The following is a 17,831-nucleotide window of genomic DNA, read 5'->3' on the forward strand; positions in this document are numbered from 1 at the left end:
GCAAGTCAAGCAAGGATTGCAAGCAAGGAGAAAGCGAAAAAACACTCGGAAACACAACCCAAAGCACTTCAACAATCACTGAACAAGTGCACAAACGAATCTGAAGTTGGCTGGTCAAACAAGTAAACAAGATCCCTATGGAAGGCTTGACACACACACGACCACTAGATACCCTAGGGCTAGAGTGCAAAATCAACAGAAAAGGGCAAACACCCGAAGGATGAGAGTTACAACCAGTCAATTAGAGACTCAAAACCATTCACCAATCGAAAAAGTGACGGTGTAAACACAAACCAAGCAGCGAAAGCAAAAGGGAAGGTATTCGCAAAACCAAAACTAAGCAAAAACGGAACCCTATGGATCCAGACTTCGCAATCAAGGAGTTCATAGTTCAGACAGTGAAAAGCAAGTCACAAAGCAGGTGGAGAGAAGAAGGGATAGTCGAAGCAAGAGGTTCAGGAGGCTAATTTGGTCAAAAAAGAACTTTACAGGACCAACGCGTGTAGCCTTCAGCAACTCGGCGCTGACAGGAGGAGGCCTGTAGCAACTTTGCGACGTCAGCGCGGAAGGACAAGGATAAAGCGCGCTGTCTCAGGAAAACGAGGTCAGCGCGGAAAGAAACCACACAGACGCGATGACACAGATCACAAAGAAGCGGGGACGCGATGCCAGCGCGGAAGGACACGAATAAAGCGCGCTGTCTCTAAAAACGAGGTCAGCGCGACTGTTAGACGTAAAGGCGCGATGAAAAGGATACCAAAGGAACAGGGGCGCGATGTCAGTGCGACTGTTCTGAATTAAAACGCGCTGAGGATAAAAAACAAGCAAAGCCAAAGCAAAAACTTCCCAAACCAAAGGCAAAAGCCTTCTAACAATCAAGACACTTCCCAGATGTACCCAGAAAGTTTATAAGCAGAGAGACAATCCCAGAATCTCGGAAAAAGAGACCAATCAAAGTCAAACACAAAAGTGGACTCAAGAGACAAAAAGGCTGATCCCCAGCGGAGTCGCCAAATTGTTGGAGAGGTAAATCCCCTCTACGGATAGAGGCGATCCCTACTAGCCCAGCAAGGGTCTAGCAACAATCACACAATGCTGCCATGCATGTTCCTAATTACAATTAAACAAGAGGTAAAGAGCACCTACTTGGATTCCTGCGCTGTCGTTTGACGAAAAGATGTTGCCTTCGCTCCTTCGCTTCAGCTGGTCACAATCCTCCGCGATCCCCGCGAATAGATACCTGCACACACGAAGAGGAAACAAACGCAAGCATGAAATCTAGTAAAAGCAACCATACATCAGTCAGAAAAGACGTAATTCACATTTAACCATTGCATGTACAAATGAGAATGGAACAATAATAGCAGTCATCTATTATTAATCAAGACAGAGAAGAGTACAACCAAATGTTCTGACGTCGGTATCCTTCTCAGGAGGGGCCAGTCAGCAAGCGTCTCAAGCATTCACCTTTGGAAATGATTCTCCCAAGACAAGAAACTCTCTCTCACACAAGCAACACAAAAGAACCTTCCCTAAGCTACCAATCACTTCCACACCTAGCACACCAAATACCTATAGTAGCAGCAATCTGAGCACTATAAGCTCTATACAATCCAAGCTATTCCAAACTAGCTGCTCATGGTAATGGTGGGAATTTATATAGGAGAAAGAGCCCCCTAAAAAGGTGGAAGGATGAGCTTATCCTTGAGGGAAGTGGTTGCAAAGAGTCGAACAGACATGCCATAGAAGGGAGTCGATACTCACAAAGCCAACAACCAGACCTGGAGTGATCTAGAAGGCTGGCTGTTGGAACAAATTCGCCCAAACAGGATCAGCGCGGATTATAAGGCAACTGACGCGCTGATGTCGCGCCTCAATAACTAGGAAAGTCATGTCAACGCGACCCAATACAAAGGAGAGGTGCGCTGGCTCATAAAATGCGACCAGCGCGGAAAAGTGATGTGCTTCCGCGCTGGCAGCGCACTGAAAACATTAATAGCTGCCGGTCAGCGCGGATATTTTAGAAACAGACGCGCTGATGAGGAAAACTTTGGAAAAATGGGTTTTGGACCTGTTTAGAAGGCATGGACTTGATTATTGTGAATTCTTGACACAGTAGGGTGACTAACAGGGAGACAGTGACAAAATACTGTGTAACAGATGCCCCCTAAAGCATGAAGACCGAGAGAGTGGGAGGGGTGAAATGCTTTACAACACTTTGCCGAACTGGAACACCACCAGGAAGGACCGAAAATCTCTGATAATCAAGTACATGCAGTCTAGGCATGGGCGCAGCCATCCAAAAGACATGCGAAAAGGTCTGTGGAATGGACGCAGCCACCCAGTTAGCAGAGACCAAAATAAATGATAAGGTATGGTCGCAGCCATCCGTGAAGACTCAGGTATGGGCGCAGCCATCCATCAATGAGTCATGTAATGATCATCCACAAAATCGCAACCTGGACCGTAACAGACAGGGATCCAGGGTCTTGCGCTCCATCTTGTCCGAACAAAGTACAAGTCCAAGCATGTGAATACATGAGTTGAAGTCGAACATGCATGAACATCGTCTGATTACCAGTCAATGATGAAAACTGTTAACAGACGCGAGAGGGGCCACCAATAATGACAATGGTCCTCAAGGTACTATAGGTACAATCCGCGGCATGTGAATCAATGAGCTGGTGTCGAACACCCGCAGAATCATCCGATCGGAGGCCAATGATGAAAACCTCGCGTCGAACACGAAGAACCTGCCATTGAGGCATGCAGGCTCTAAGGCACCTGAAGGGAGTCTCTAAGTCACCTTCCCGGATAATGAGCTGAAGTCGACAGGAAGTGACCTTGATCGAAGGTGGGCCATAATGTTTCCCACATCATCGACGCGAGACAGAGGTAAAATGATTTGTGTGAGATAGCAGATGAGGTTGTATTAATGCAGAGGTCAACTTCTCTTGAACATATTGGCGGCACGACGGTGGATTTGGCAGTATTTGACATCAAATGAGCAGAGGTCATGGTGACAGGGCAATGAGCAGATGAGAGGTCAAAACAGGGTAACCCAAACCCACGGAGGCTAATGTGAAACGAGATGAGATATCCCCACCCAGACAGTAGGGTGACTGACAGGGCAATGAGCAGATGAGAGGTCAAAACAGGGTAACCCAAACCCACGGAGGCTAATGTGAAACGAGATGAGATATCCCCACCCAGACACGAATGCAGACTAGTGCCATGTTCAAGAGCGACATACTGCCGACACGACAATTATTACAGTTCCATTTTCCCCACCATTTCTGGCAGGTACCCCGATTATTTTTGGATGACAAGCTTGACGGGGATAGCATGTGCTTGAAGAGTGTCATTTCGACGACGTCCGATGTCATCAAATGTTTAACGAGCCTGACAAAGGAAAAACTCGGCGTCTTTTCTTGTTTAGAGAGTCTGAAAAGACAGCGGAAAAGGAGACTCCAGGGGGGTCCTTTTTCGTACAGTTGTGTCTCTCGAGCCCGAAAAAGTATAAAACAATGCTCGAAAGAACCGCCCGACCATTACGATCGAGGAGTACTTTTCATAAGTAGTGACTTCGACCCGAAAAAGTAGAAAAGCGGTCAGAAGTACGTCGTTTTGGAGCCAATAACGAGTTCGAAACGACAAAAACCCGGCAATCTTTTTGAGTTTAAACGGTCGAAAAAAGAGCTTTAAAGGCGACCGCCTCTCATTTTTTTAACAAGTCGAGAGGGGGACTCGGCAATCTTTTCATCTTTAAACGGTCAGAAAAGAGCTGAAAGCAGACCTCCATTTTTATTCTCTTTAACGAGTCAAAAAGGGAAAAATACTCGGCAATCTTTTCACATTTTACGAGTCAGAAAAGAGCTTAAAGAAGACTCGTCCTAGAGGAACGAGTGGTATAAAGGGTAGCAACTGGTTCCGGTAATGGTGGAACTGTTCAAAACATGTAATGGTCAAGAGGCTGGCTAATAAAACCACTCATCGCTGCGGTTCCTCAGGAAAGGATAAACAACCAAGTGAGAGCATATGATCGGCCAAAGAGATGGTAGCAATGGAATGAAACAACCAAGGCTCATCTAGCAGATAAAAATGGCAATCACAAGATGTAAATCGGGTATGGGTTCATTTTTACACAAGCTTGAACCATGGAGAACTCTGCTTGGATTCGGTTTCATGTTTACACAAGCTTGAAACGAAAAACTATGCTTGTTATAAGTTCGCATGCCCCCAGCATAATAACGCAAAACGAGGTACATGCCCCCCAAGCTTCATTGCATTCAACAAAGTGGATGGAATGAAGGTTCACTCTCGAGATCGATGAAAGACTCGACTTGTATTTTACGAGATCTTAATCAAAAGACTCGATTTGGAAAGGGAGTTGTTTCATTTTTTAATGAGGTTGACACAGTAAAAGAACTATCCTCATAACCCTTATTTCATTTTTTAACGAGCTTGACACAAGATCAGGAACTATGCTCCGACACCTAGTTGCATTTTTTAAGGAGCTTGATATAGGAAAGTGAACTATGCTCCACCAGACCTGGTTTCATTTTTTAAGGAGCTTGACACCGGAAAGGAACTATGCTCCACCAGACCTGGTTTCATTTTTTAAGGAGCTTGACACCGGAAAGGAACTATGCTCCAACCAGACTCAGTTTCATTTTTTAAGGAGCTTGACACCGGAAAAGAACTATGCTCCACAACCCTTGTTTCATTTTTTAAGGAGCTTGACACAAGATCAGGAACTATGCTCCGACCAGACCCAGTTTCATTTTTTAAGGAGCTTGACACCGGAAAAGAACTATGCTCCAACCAGACTCAGTTTCATAATGAACAGGAAGTGAAGGCCCCAAGAAAGTGGCTCCGGAGGGAAGGCCGACATCTCGGAAATCAGGACCTAATGCCCCGAGGACACTATGCACGATGGTGTTATCACTGGGTACGGGCACAGGGTAGGTGGCCACATAGTTGATTTGCGGCGAGGCAGATGCAACTTGTGGATGAAAGCCAGGAGGGAAGGACGAGTGCGCCGGAGGGGCTTGTGGACGAACGAACGATAATTGATCGAACGTCATGATTCTTCCATTGTGTGGAAAACAAACCACACGGAAAAGTGAAGAAACAAGGGCTCCCATGGCATACACATAATCACGACCAAGGAGAAGACTGAAGTCTAAAGAACCTTGGGTAACTGAGATGTCTATATAGACAGTTTTGCCCCCCAAAGTAATAGGAAACTTTGGAAGGATCCCTAATGGCTGACTCGTTCCTCCGTCAAACGCGGTGAGATGCGGTGCGACAGGTACAAGCGATGGGGAACCCAAAGCTCGCCAAGTAGTAACGGGCATAAGACTAACCGATGCTCCTTCGTCTAACACAGTGCCGGGCAGCGCCTTATTGCAGGCATAGGCGGTGACCCCGAAAGGCACATGGGACGGGAGGGGAGGGGCAGTCAAACGACTCCAATCAAAGGAGATGACCGAACTACTTGGTGGGGGAACCATATGGTTGCCCCCCTGCTCGTAAAGAACCGAATCTAAATTCTCCGGAGAGGTTTCAGGAGAACCTTTATCAAGCTCAGGAGAATCTGAGGAGACGAGAAGAACATGAGAATTTTGCTCTTCCGAAACAGAGTGCTTGAGAGGAGGTGACCTCGAATCAACACCCTTTCCGACCAACGACGGGTCTGGAACAGACTGGGAACAGCCAGGTTCGGGAAGAGGGGCCTGGACAAAAGGGGAATCTGAAGCGATCTCTTTGTCAGCAGGGGCGCGATCTACAGTTGTAGAAAGACGTTGATAACCGGCGGGAAATGGATTCGGAGGAGCAGCAAGACTTTCCAACACAACAGAGGCTTTATCCATGAGGGGACAAAGGTGAAGGGGATGTTTGCCTTCACAAAGTCGATAGGGGATTCGAAACTTCCCTTTCTCCTTACCATTCCCAACTGATGAGGTAGCATCGCCATGATCATCAGTGGACGATGGAGGGCGGGCCGGATCGTGAGACCAAACTTCTAATACCCTGGGAATGCCAGGGCAATCACGAAGGAGATGGTCCTCCTTGCATAATCGACAAGGAAATTTGACCTTCCGCGGAGGAGCAGAAGGTGACCCGACTTCAAGTATACTGGAGGGGGTAGCTGGACTTGAGAGGGGGACTGTGTGTGTAGGCTCTCCCTTAGGGGACTTCTTCTTTTTGGTCTTCCTCTTCTTCTTCTTAGCCACCTGGTTACTCACATTGAGAATTTCACCAGGCGAGGTACAAGAGGACGACGTAGAAGTAGGCGTCGAAGGGGAGAGATCCACCTTAGGATCAACATGATGTTGTTTAGGTGGAGGGACTGATGGACTAACAGCCGATACGGTAGGGACCAAAGAGGTGGAAAACAACCACACAGGCAACCCGACAGTTAACCCTGGTAGGGACAACGTCGCCATATACGGAGCACCAACATTCCCAAGAGGAGGGAATTGTCCTGGATTCCCATCAGAGGGGGAACCTGGGTTAGTGAATCCTGGAAAAGTCGCCATAGCAAACGAAAATGAAACCTACTCAAACTAACGCACACAAGATCTAACCAGGTGATGTTATCGTGGCCGAATAAATTTTTTAAGACATTGGAATTAGACTTGACCTTTTCATGTTTCAAGAGTCGAGAAAAGGACGAAAAGATGACTCCAGTCTCCTTCGAATATTTAATGAGCACGAAATGACAAGACGCTCACTTACACCTTTTTATTTAGGGAGTTCGAAAAGGATCAAAAGTGACTGCTCTGGAGATTCTAGGTAAAAGGTGTGCCAGACTTTTCGCAAAACCACAGAATACTTTTTAGGGTACGGGTGGTCAATCTTCGTGAATGCTGTGTTCACTGCATTGCGAATCGTAAGGCGGCAGACTCGGCTTCCTATGGATCAAGGATAAAAGCCTAGTGGGGTCTCCGTTTATACGCGACGGTACGTGGGAGCACAGTCCGTGTTAGACCACTATCGAGTCACAGAAGGAGGAATCACCCAACCGTAATGTGAAACAACAGTGACTATGTTTAAAGACGCCGGAACACGTCTCTAACCTAGACCTCTAGATGTTTGCGTTTAGTTCCAATGCGTTTTTAGATTCATTCGGTTCATTTTATAGTTGATCTTGAGATTAAGTTTCGATTTCAGGTCCTATCGTATGTTCTCTCACAATTACCTAGATGCAAACTACATGTCAAAGAGAATCATTTTGTTCGATGAATTCTAGCTATAGAAGGGTAAAGAGATTTCAATCAAACAAAACGAACACAATCAATCAAACAGCCTAATGCAACTAAAAGCGAGGAAAGGAAACTTTTTCTTTTGAAAATGCAAATCAATGAAACATTCTTTTCCTTTTCAATTTTTAAAAGCAAAGCCACTAGCTTGATTTTCTTTCAATGACACAAAGCATCTAAAATAATTTGGAGGAACCGGAACACCAAGCAAATCACTTAATGAAAGCACACAAAGTTCCCAAAACATCCAACAAAGGCTTCCAAATCAAAAGGAAAACTAAGTTGTGCACGAGCTATGTGATCTAAGCTCGGCAAGTCAAGCAAGGATTGCAAGCAAGGAGAAAGCGAAAAAACACTTGGAAACACAACCCAAAGCACTTCAACAATCACTGAACAAGTGCACAAACGAATCTGAAGTTGGTTGGTCAAACAAGCAAACAAGATCCCTACGGAAGGCTTGACACACACACGGCCACTAGATACCCTAGGGCTAGAGTGCAAAATCAACAGAAAAGGGCAAACACCCGAAGGATGAGAGTTACAACCAGTCAATTAGAGACTCAAAACCATTCACCAATCGAAAAAGTGACGGTGTAAACACAAACCAAGCAGCGAAAGCAAAAGGGAAGGTATTCGCAAAACCAAAACTAAGCAAAAACGAAACCCTATGGATCCAGACTTCGCAATCAAGGAGTTCATAGTTCAGACAGTGAAAAGCAAGTCACAAAGCAGGTGGAGAGAAGAAGGGATAGTCGAAGCAAGAGGTTCAGGAGGCTAATTTGGTCAAAAAAGAACTTTACAGGACCAACGCGTGTAGCCTTCAGCAACTCGGCGCTGACAGGAGGAGGCCTGTAGCAACTTTGCAACGTCAGCGCGGAAGGACAAGGATAAAGCGCGCTGTCTCAGGAAAACGAGGTCAGCGCGGAAAGAAACCACACAGACGCGATGACACAGATCACAAAGAAGCGGTGACGCGATGCCAGTGCGGAAGGACACGAATAAAGCGCGCTGTCTCTAAAAACGAGGTCAGCGCGACTGTTAGACGTAAAGGCGCGATGAAAAGGATGCCAAAGGAACAGGGGCGCGATGTCAGTGCGACTGTTCTGAATTAAAACGTGCTGAGGATAAAAAACAAGCAAAGCCAAAGCAAAAACTTCCCAAACCAAAGGCAAAAGCCTTCTAACAATCAAGACACTTCCCAGATGTACCCAGAAAGTTTATAAGCAGAGAGACAATCCCAGAATCTCGAAAAAAGAGACCAATCAAAGTCAAACACAAAAGTGGACTCAAGAGACAAAAAGGCTGATCCCCAGTGGAGTCGCCAAATTGTTGGAGAGGTAAATCCCCTCTACGGATAGAGGCGATCCCTACTAGCCCAGCAAGGGTCTAGCAATAATCACACAATGTTGCCATGCATGTTCCTAATTACAATTAAACAAGAGGTAAAGAGCACCTACTTGGATTCCTGTGCTGTCGTTTGACGAAAAGATGTTGCCTTCGCTCCTTCGCTTCGGCTGGTCACAATTCTCCGCGATCCCCGCGAATAGATACCTGCACACACGAAGAGGAAACAAACGCAAGCGTGAAATCTAGTAAAAGCAACCATACATCAGTCAGAAAAGACGTAATTCACATTTAACCATTGCATGTACAAATGAGAATGGAACAATAATAGCAGTCATCTATTATTAATCAAGACAGAGAAGAGTACAACCAAATGTTCTGACGTCGGTATCCTTCTCAGGAGGGGCCAGTCAGCAAGCATCTCAAGCATTCACCTTTGGAAATGATTCTCCCAAGACAAGAAACTCTCTCTCACACAAGCAACACAAAAGAACCTTCCCTAAGCTACCAATCACTTCCACACCTAGCACACCAAATACCTATAGTAGCAGCAATCTGAGCACTATAAGCTCTATACAATCCAAGCTATTCCAAACTAGCTGCTCATGGTAATGGTGGGAATTTATATAGGAGAAAGAGCCCCCTAAAAAGGTGGAAGGATGAGCTTATCCTTGAGGGAAGTGGTTGCAAAGAGTCGAACAGACATGCCATAGAAGGGAGTCGATACTCACAAAGCCAACAACCAGACCTGGAGTGATCTAGAAGGCTGGCTGTTGGAACAAATTCGCCCAAACAGGATCAGCGTGGATTATAAGGCAACTGACGCGCTGATGTCGCGCCTCAATAACTGGGAAAGTCATGTCAGCGCGACCCAATACAAAGGAGAGGTGCGCTGGCTCATAAAATGCGACCAGCGCGGAAAAGTGATGTGCTTCTGCGCTGGCAGCGCACTGAAAACATTAATAGCTGCCGGTCAGCGCGGATATTTTAGAAACAGACGCGCTGATGAGGAAAACTTTGGAAAAATGGGTTTTGGACCTGTTTAGAAGGCATGGACTTGATTATTGTGAATTCTTGATACAGTAGGGTGACTGACAGGGAGACAGTGACAAAATATTGTGTATCATGGAGCACGACAATTCATACTTGTCCTCGGGCAACATGGCTTATGTAAGGATTATGGTTCATCTAGACACAAGGGAGGGTTTGGAAGAGCACATTACTCTGCTATAGAAACATTACACTCGCTTACAGATCCTTGATTATGAGGGGGTTCCCTTCAGGTGTAGGAGGTGTCACAAGGTAAGGCATTTATTCAAGGATTGCCCAATGAACGGGACAACTAAAGTATCAGACCAGGGGAAGACGATCCCCATTAAAGCCACCAGGGCACTTGAACAACGAGTTAGCACGTATGCAAAACAGACAAAGGCAGCCTCATAGAATCCAAAGAAGCACGACAATGCTCCCATTCGGCCACCCTCTCCTCCTATGACCAGGACTCGGGCGGCTGCGCTCTCTTCGGGTATGTCAACTTCTACTCCCTGCTCTAATAATTTCACTTCTTTGTCTTGTATTTCTTCTACAATCACAGTTGGCCATCATTGTGTTGCATCTTCCTGACCGACTCCTCGCTCCTTGGCATGCACTTCGTAGCCACCCCCCCCCCCGCCATCTCCTGCACCCCTCCATCCTTCCCGGAGGCGACCTCCTCTGTACAATCCTCTCACTCAAAGCTAGGGGTCTTGCTCACACTCATACCAACATAGATCTCTTTCTCAGTCTTTGCCACTTGACTCTATTGGCATTGGTATCATATCCCCTCCCATCCCTCCCAATCCTCCTCGGGCCAGACCCTCCCCCCTCTCAAAGGCCAAACAACAGTCGAGTATGGAGGTCATTGCGGGTCGCCAATTAGCTATTGACCAGGTTCCTAAATCACATAACACCTTGGTGTCCTCTCCCTCATGAAGCTGCTCTCCTACAATTTTCGTGGTTTAGCTAGTCCTGAAAAAAACTATAATTTCGGAGGCTTCTAAGCATCGAGCAGGTAGATGTCGTTTTTCTTCAGGAGACCCTAGGATTAGCAGAATCCATCTCTCACCTTCTTGAATCCATACTCCTCGGATGGAATTTCCACGCCCTAGATGTAGACGGGAGATCAGGATGCATTATGTTGGGTTACAACTCCAGGACTATCAAATTATGTAATATCTAGGGGGGTCGAGCTATATCGGGGTAGACATCTACTCATCTGATTTAGGTACAGACATAAGACTAATCAATTTTTATGGTCCATGCCAAAATCGGGGTCCCTTCTGGAAGCAATTGCTCAGCTCTAGTCTTCTACAAATGGATAATATTATTCTAGGAGGAGATCTTAATTTCTCAATTGGATATGTTGAATCATGGGGACACAATGCTCAGATTGATCTGCTATCTGACTTCTTCGGAAATATTTTGGAGGACCATGGCCTTATTGATATTCCAACTGCTAAACTACAACCCACCTAGAGGAACAGAAGGACTGGGGAGGCTAGGCTGGCCAAAAGACTATATCGCTTCCTCCTTAAAGAGTGACTTTTGGGAATGGGGTGTAACTATAGGCAGTGGGTTGGATCAGGAGGCTTATCAGACCACTCTCCCATATACCTTGAGATTAGTGGAGGTATGAATAAGCCTAAAGCACCTTATAAGTTCAACTCAACATGGTTAAAAGATGTTGACTACATTAGACTTGTTACTGATTATTGGAAGTCGCATCCTCCTGCTGTGGGAGGAAACATGGCAAAAGGATTTGCCCACAACTTAAGCAATCTGAAGAGACTATCCAAAAGATGGGCACACAACAAGAGACTGATGGATGATCAACCCTGAGAAGTACTGAAGATGAGATTGTTGTTATGGATGATAAACATGGAAGGGGATATATATCATCAGAGCATAAGGAGAGGCTCACTACCCTAGTAGCGCGAAGGGACAAAATTCTAAAAGACAGAGAAGAATCGTGGAGGCTGCGAAGCAGAGCCATTTGGCTACTAGAAGGTGATGATAACGCAAAATTTTACCATAAGTTCACCAATGGAAGAAAAGCAATAGATATCATTTGGCATTTGAATAATGAACAAGGCATTAGAGTGAATTCCTTTCAGCACCTAGCCTCCCTTGGCACATCTCACTTCAAGCAGCTCTACAAAGCCCCCCCCGCCCACTGCATCATTGGCTAAAATCATCAGAGTGGCTCAATAGTTTCCCCGGTTTGTTGATCAGTAGGATGTTGTGGATCTCAATAAGGTTGTTACATTGGGGGAGCTTGAGGCCACACTGAAATGGTTCAAGAAAGACAAGAGCCTTGGTCCAGATGGATGGACGGACGGTCAAGTTCTATATCACTTTTTTCGAACTCCATGGAGAAGATCTTCTCAAGGTCATTGAAGACTGTAGAATCTTTGGGCAAACGTACAAGGCTTACAATTCCACCTTCATAGCACTCATCCCTAAATCTGACAACCTTGGCTCTTCGTCTGGGCAAGGACATTCAGTGGGGAGAAGATATGGACACTGCTGATAGGGTTTTGGTGGGTAAGGTTTGAGGACAAAAATACTCCACAGCCAGGCTCAGGCAATGGACTACAGAGATTTGGGGGCACTATATGGTTGAATTTCCATTTGTACAAACCTTCGCCCGGGGTTGGTTTGCACTGCGTTTTGCTAGGGCCGAACACACCACTTGGGTATTATCTAGTTTTTGGCATATCGAGCAAACCCCTGTGCTTCTCAAGAGATGGAACCCTCTCTTAGACCCTGAAAGGGAGCAGTTGGGTGCAGGGCCATTGTGGGTCAGATTACCAGGTCTACCTCTACACTTCTAGTGTGAGGATATTTTCAGGCGCATTGGGAATGCCTTGGGAACCTATTTGGAGCATGACAATTCACACTTGTCCTCGAGCAACATGGCATATGTAATGGTTATGGCTCATCTAGACACAAGGGAGGGTTTGGAAGAGCACATTACTCTGCTATGGAAACATTACACTCGCTTACAGATCCTTGATTATGAAGGTGTTCCCTTCAGGTGCAGGAGGTGTCACAAGGTAAGGCATTTATTCAAGGATTGCCCAATGAATGGGACAGCTAAAGTATCAGACCAAGGGAAGACGATCCCCATCAAAGCCACCAGGGCACTTGAAAAACGAGTTAGCACCGATGCAAAACAGATAAAGGCGGCATCATAGAATCTGAAGAAGTGCGGCAATGCTCCCATTCGGCCATCCTCTCCTCCTATGACCAGGGCCCAGGCGGCTGCAACGGCTGCGCTCTCTTTGGGTATGTCAACTTCTACTCCCTGCACTAATAATTTCACTTCTTTGTCTTTTATTTCTTATGCAATCACAACTGGCCATCATTGTGTTGCATCTTCCTGATCGCCTCCTCGCTCCTTGGCATGCACTTTGTAGCCACCCCCCCATTTCCTGCACCCCTCCATCCTTCCCGGAGGCGACCTCCTTTGTACAATCCTCTCACTCAGAGCTAGGGGTCTTGCTCACACTCATACCAGCTCAGATCTCTTTCTCAATCTTTACCACTTGACTCTATTAGCATTGGTATCATATCCCCTCCCATCCCTCCCAAACCTCCTTGGGGCAGACCCTCCTCCCTCTCAAAGGCCAAACAACAGGCAAGTATGGAGGTCATTGCGGATCGCCAATTAGCTATTGACCAGGATATTAGAGCACATAACACCTTGGTGTCCTCTCCCTCATGACGTTGCTCTCCTATAATTTTCGTGGGTTAGCTAGTCCTGAAAAAAAAATATAATTTCGGAGGCTTCTAAGCATCGAGCGGGTAGATGTCATTTTTCTTCAGGAGACCCTAGGATTAGCAGAATCCATCTCTCACCTTCTTGAATCCATGCTCCTCGGATGGCATTTCCACACCCTAGATGTACACGGGAGATCAGGGGGAATTGTGTTGGGTTACAACTCCAGGACTATCAAATTATGTAACATCTGGGGGGGGTCGAGCTATATTGGGGTAGACATCTACTCATCTGATTTAGGTACAGACATAAGGCTAATCAATTTTTATGGTCCATGCCAAAATCGGGGTCCCTTCTGGAAGCAATTGCTCAGCTCTAGTCTTCTGCAAATGGATAATATTATTCTAGGAGGAGATCTTAATTTCTCAATTGGATATGTTGAATCATGGGGACACAATGCTCAGATCGATATGCTATCTGACTTCTTCGGAAATATTTTGGAGGACCATGGCCTTATTGATATTCCAACTGCTAAACTACAACCCACCTAGAGGAACAGAAGGACTGGGGAGGCTAGGCTGGCCAAAAGACTATATCGCTTCCTCCTTAAAGAGTGACTTCTGGGAATGGGATGTAACTATAGGCAGTGGGTTGGATCAGGAGGCTTGTCAGACCACTCTCCCATATACCTTGAGATTAGTGGAGGTATGAACAAGCCTAAAGCACCTTATAAGTTCAACTCAACATGGTTAAAAGATGTTGACTACATTAAACTTGTTACTGATTATTGGAAGTCCCATCCTCTTGTTGTGGGAGGAAACATGGCAAAAGGATTTGCCCACAACTTAAGTAATTTGAAGAGACTATCCAAAAGATGGGCACACAACAAGAGACTGATGGATGATCAAACCCTGAGAAGTACTAAAGATGAGATTGTTGCTATGGATGATGAGCATGGAAGGGGATATATATCATCAGAGCATAAGGAGAGGTTCACTACCCTAGTAGCACAAAGGGAAAAAATTCTAAAAGACAGAGAAGAATCGTGGAGGCTGTGAAGCAAAGCCATTTGGCTACTAGAAGGTGATGATAACACAAAATTTTACCATAAGTTCACCAATGGACGAAAATCAATAAATACCATTTGGCATTTGAATAATGAACAAGGCATTAGAGTGAATTCCTTTCAGCACCTAGCCTCCCTTGGCACATCTCACTTCAAGCAGCTCTACAAAGCCCCCCCTCACTGCATCACTGGCTAAAATCATCAGAGTGGCTCAATTGTTTCCCCGGTTTGTTGATCAGGAGGATGTTGTGGATCTCAATAAGGTTGTTACATTGGGGGAGCTTGAGGCCACACTGAAATGGTTCAAGAAAGACAAGAGCCCTGGACCAGATGGATGGACGGTCGAGTTCTATATCTCTTTTTTCGAACTCCTTGGGGAAGATCTTCTCAAGGTCATTGAAGACTGCAGAATCTTTGGGCGAATGTACGAGGCTTACAACTCCACCTTCATAGCGCTCATCCCTAAATCTGACAACCATGGCTCCTTTGACGACTTTCGTCCCATCTCCCTCTGTAATTGTATCTATAAGATCATTGCCAAAATCATAGCAAATCGCCTCCATCCCATCCTATCCTCCCACATTTCCTCTGAACAATTTGCTTTCCTTCAGGATCGACAGATTCATGAAGCTGTAGGTACTACACAAGAGGTCTTGCATTCCATTTAGACGAAGAAATTGAAAGGTATGATACTCAAAGTAGATCTTTCCAAAGCATTTGATCATGCTAGCTGGTTATATATCAGAATGCTTTTAACTCATCTCGGTTTCCCCATAGAGTTTATAAATTGGATTATGTGCTGCATAACAAATATATCTTTCAATGTCCTTATCAATGGATCGACGTCCCCATTTTTTCACTCGGAAAGGGGCCTCAGGCAAGGATGCCCACTCTCCCCTCTTTTATTCCTACTCATTATGGAGGGCCTTAGGAGACTCATCTTGGAAGAACACAGGATGGGGAGATTACAAGGTATCAGGATCACAGACAATTGCATACTGACTCATCTTCTTTTTGTTGATGATGTGTTGCTCTTCCTGAATGGTGGCATTGGGGACCTGACAGACCTACAAAACATCATGGCCATATTTAGAACAACAACAGGAATGGAGATCAACAACATAAAATCCACCATCACTGCTTCGGGTTGCTCACCACATGAAATACAGTATGCTCTCCATAGATTCCCATTCACTCTTCAAAATTTGGAGGATGGACTTAGATATCTAGGATACAGGCTAAAACCCCACTATTACAAGATTGTCGATTGGATCTGGCTGATCTCCAAGCTCGAGAGAAGACTTAACATCTGGCACCATAAGTCTCTCTAGAGCGGGAAGGCTGGTCCTTATAAAAGTCGTTCTCGAAGCCACACCTGTATATTGGATGTCCCTAGCCTGGATTCCTAGGGGCATACTCACCAGAATACAAAATCTCTGCTGCAGATTCCTTTGGAAAGGCAAACAGACTAGAAGAATATTTGCCTGGGCTAGATGGGAGATACTTGCTCTACCAAAGAAATGGGGAGGATGGGGAATTAAGAGACTGGACCATTTCTCAACTGCTCTGGCTGCTAATTTGGGATGGCAGCTGGTTACCACAAGCAGTTTATGGACAAGGGTGGCCTACTCGAAATACATTTTCCCCCACAACACGATGGACTAGATCAGACAACCCAGTTGGAACAAGACTGGGATATCCATCATCTAGAAAGCAATAATAAATTCCCTACCCCTCATCCGAGATGGAATCACCTGGAAAATTCAGTTCGGCTCATCGGTGCACATTGGTTTGGATCCCTAGATTGGCAGTGGCAACTCTCACAGGCTCCCACAGGAACTGACCCTACTACTCAACAATTCTGGTATCACATACATTAATCACATCGCAGATCCAGAACAATCTACTCTATTCCAACAGGCATGGAAGACAGCTCGTCGACTACACCTCCCACAGATCTGGCATCACCATTGGGGTGAATACATCTCTGCTCTGACTGAATCGCACGTCAGGATCACAGAGGGGGAAGATGAGCTTGTTTGGGCCCAAGCAAAACATGGTAAATACTCACCCAAGGAAGGATACTTATGTATTTTTGTGGACCATCAGCCACTGATTGTTGAGCATTGGTGGAGCCATCTATGGAAACTAAAGGCGCCCCCCAGAACGTGACTGTTTATGTGGACAGTGCTCAGGAACAAGGCCCCCATGGGGGACAATCTAAATAAGCGAGCATTTCACGGACCATCTTGGTGTTGCATATGCAAGAACAACATCGAAACCATTGATCACCTCTTCCTATATTTCCCAATCACTATGGATTTGTGGCACACAACCCTTCGCGCCATAAACATCCATAGCCGATGGCAGGGCACATCTGTAAAGGACGCATGGCTATCCTGGTGGACATCGGTTGTCCCGAATAAAGCCAGAAACCTTCCCTTCCTACTCTGCTGGGCTATTTGGATAGCCCGGAACTAATATATTTTCTAGAACATCACCCCAAATTGGCACTCTATCTCAGCCCGCATATTGGCCACCTATAACATCATCCCTGATGATGATGATTCTCCTCCCTCTAGAAACATTGTTCCTGAGGCCATCAATCGAGACTACCCCTGGGCTTATTTCGACGGGTCTGCCCAGGATGGAGGGTGTGGGGGGGGGGGGGGAGCTATTCTATACCTCTCTGATTCTCATTTCTTTAAAATACAAATGGGTCTGGGAAGGGGCACAAATAACTATGTCGAGTTGATCACTTTCAGACATCTCCTTCAATTCACCATGGAAAAGCATTGCAGGAACATCCAAATCTTTGGGGACTCCAAGAATGTTATCAACTGGATAAATAATTCATCTATTTGTCATGCTTATACTCTGAGACCCATTCTAGAAGAGGCACATAGATTCATTGCACATTTTGATCACTTTGTTTGTCACCATATATATAGGGAACACAACCAGATTTCTGATCAGCTATCCAAGGAAGCTGCAAACCGGTCTTGTGGTACATGGATGATACAGGAGTAGAGGGATGGTGATCATTATCAGTACTACCATCGCCCATACATGGACTACAGAGCATAACTGGCCCAGAGGGGCCTGATTTTACATGTTTATATTTTTGTTGCATAATTTATCAGTATATATGTATATCTCAATCATATTTAGCTGTATATAATGGCAGATAAAAAACTGTACTCCCTGCATGGAGTTTTTTGAACTTTGAAATTATTGAAGAACTGTTCTCCCTACGTGGAGATTCATAGACCTTTTGATTATCTTTTTGATAAGCGAATGCCCTCACTATGTAGCATATGCAACACTGCATCAACAATATGTAATTTTCTTACTATCAATGAAAATTACTATTTTTCCTTAAGGGAAAAAGGAA

This window comes from Pinus tabuliformis, chromosome 7 (assembly GCF_031772625.1).
Source record: "Pinus tabuliformis cultivar Carrire ecotype Pingquan chromosome 7, CPIR1, whole genome shotgun sequence".
Classification (NCBI taxonomy): domain Eukaryota; kingdom Viridiplantae; phylum Streptophyta; class Pinopsida; order Pinales; family Pinaceae; genus Pinus; species Pinus tabuliformis.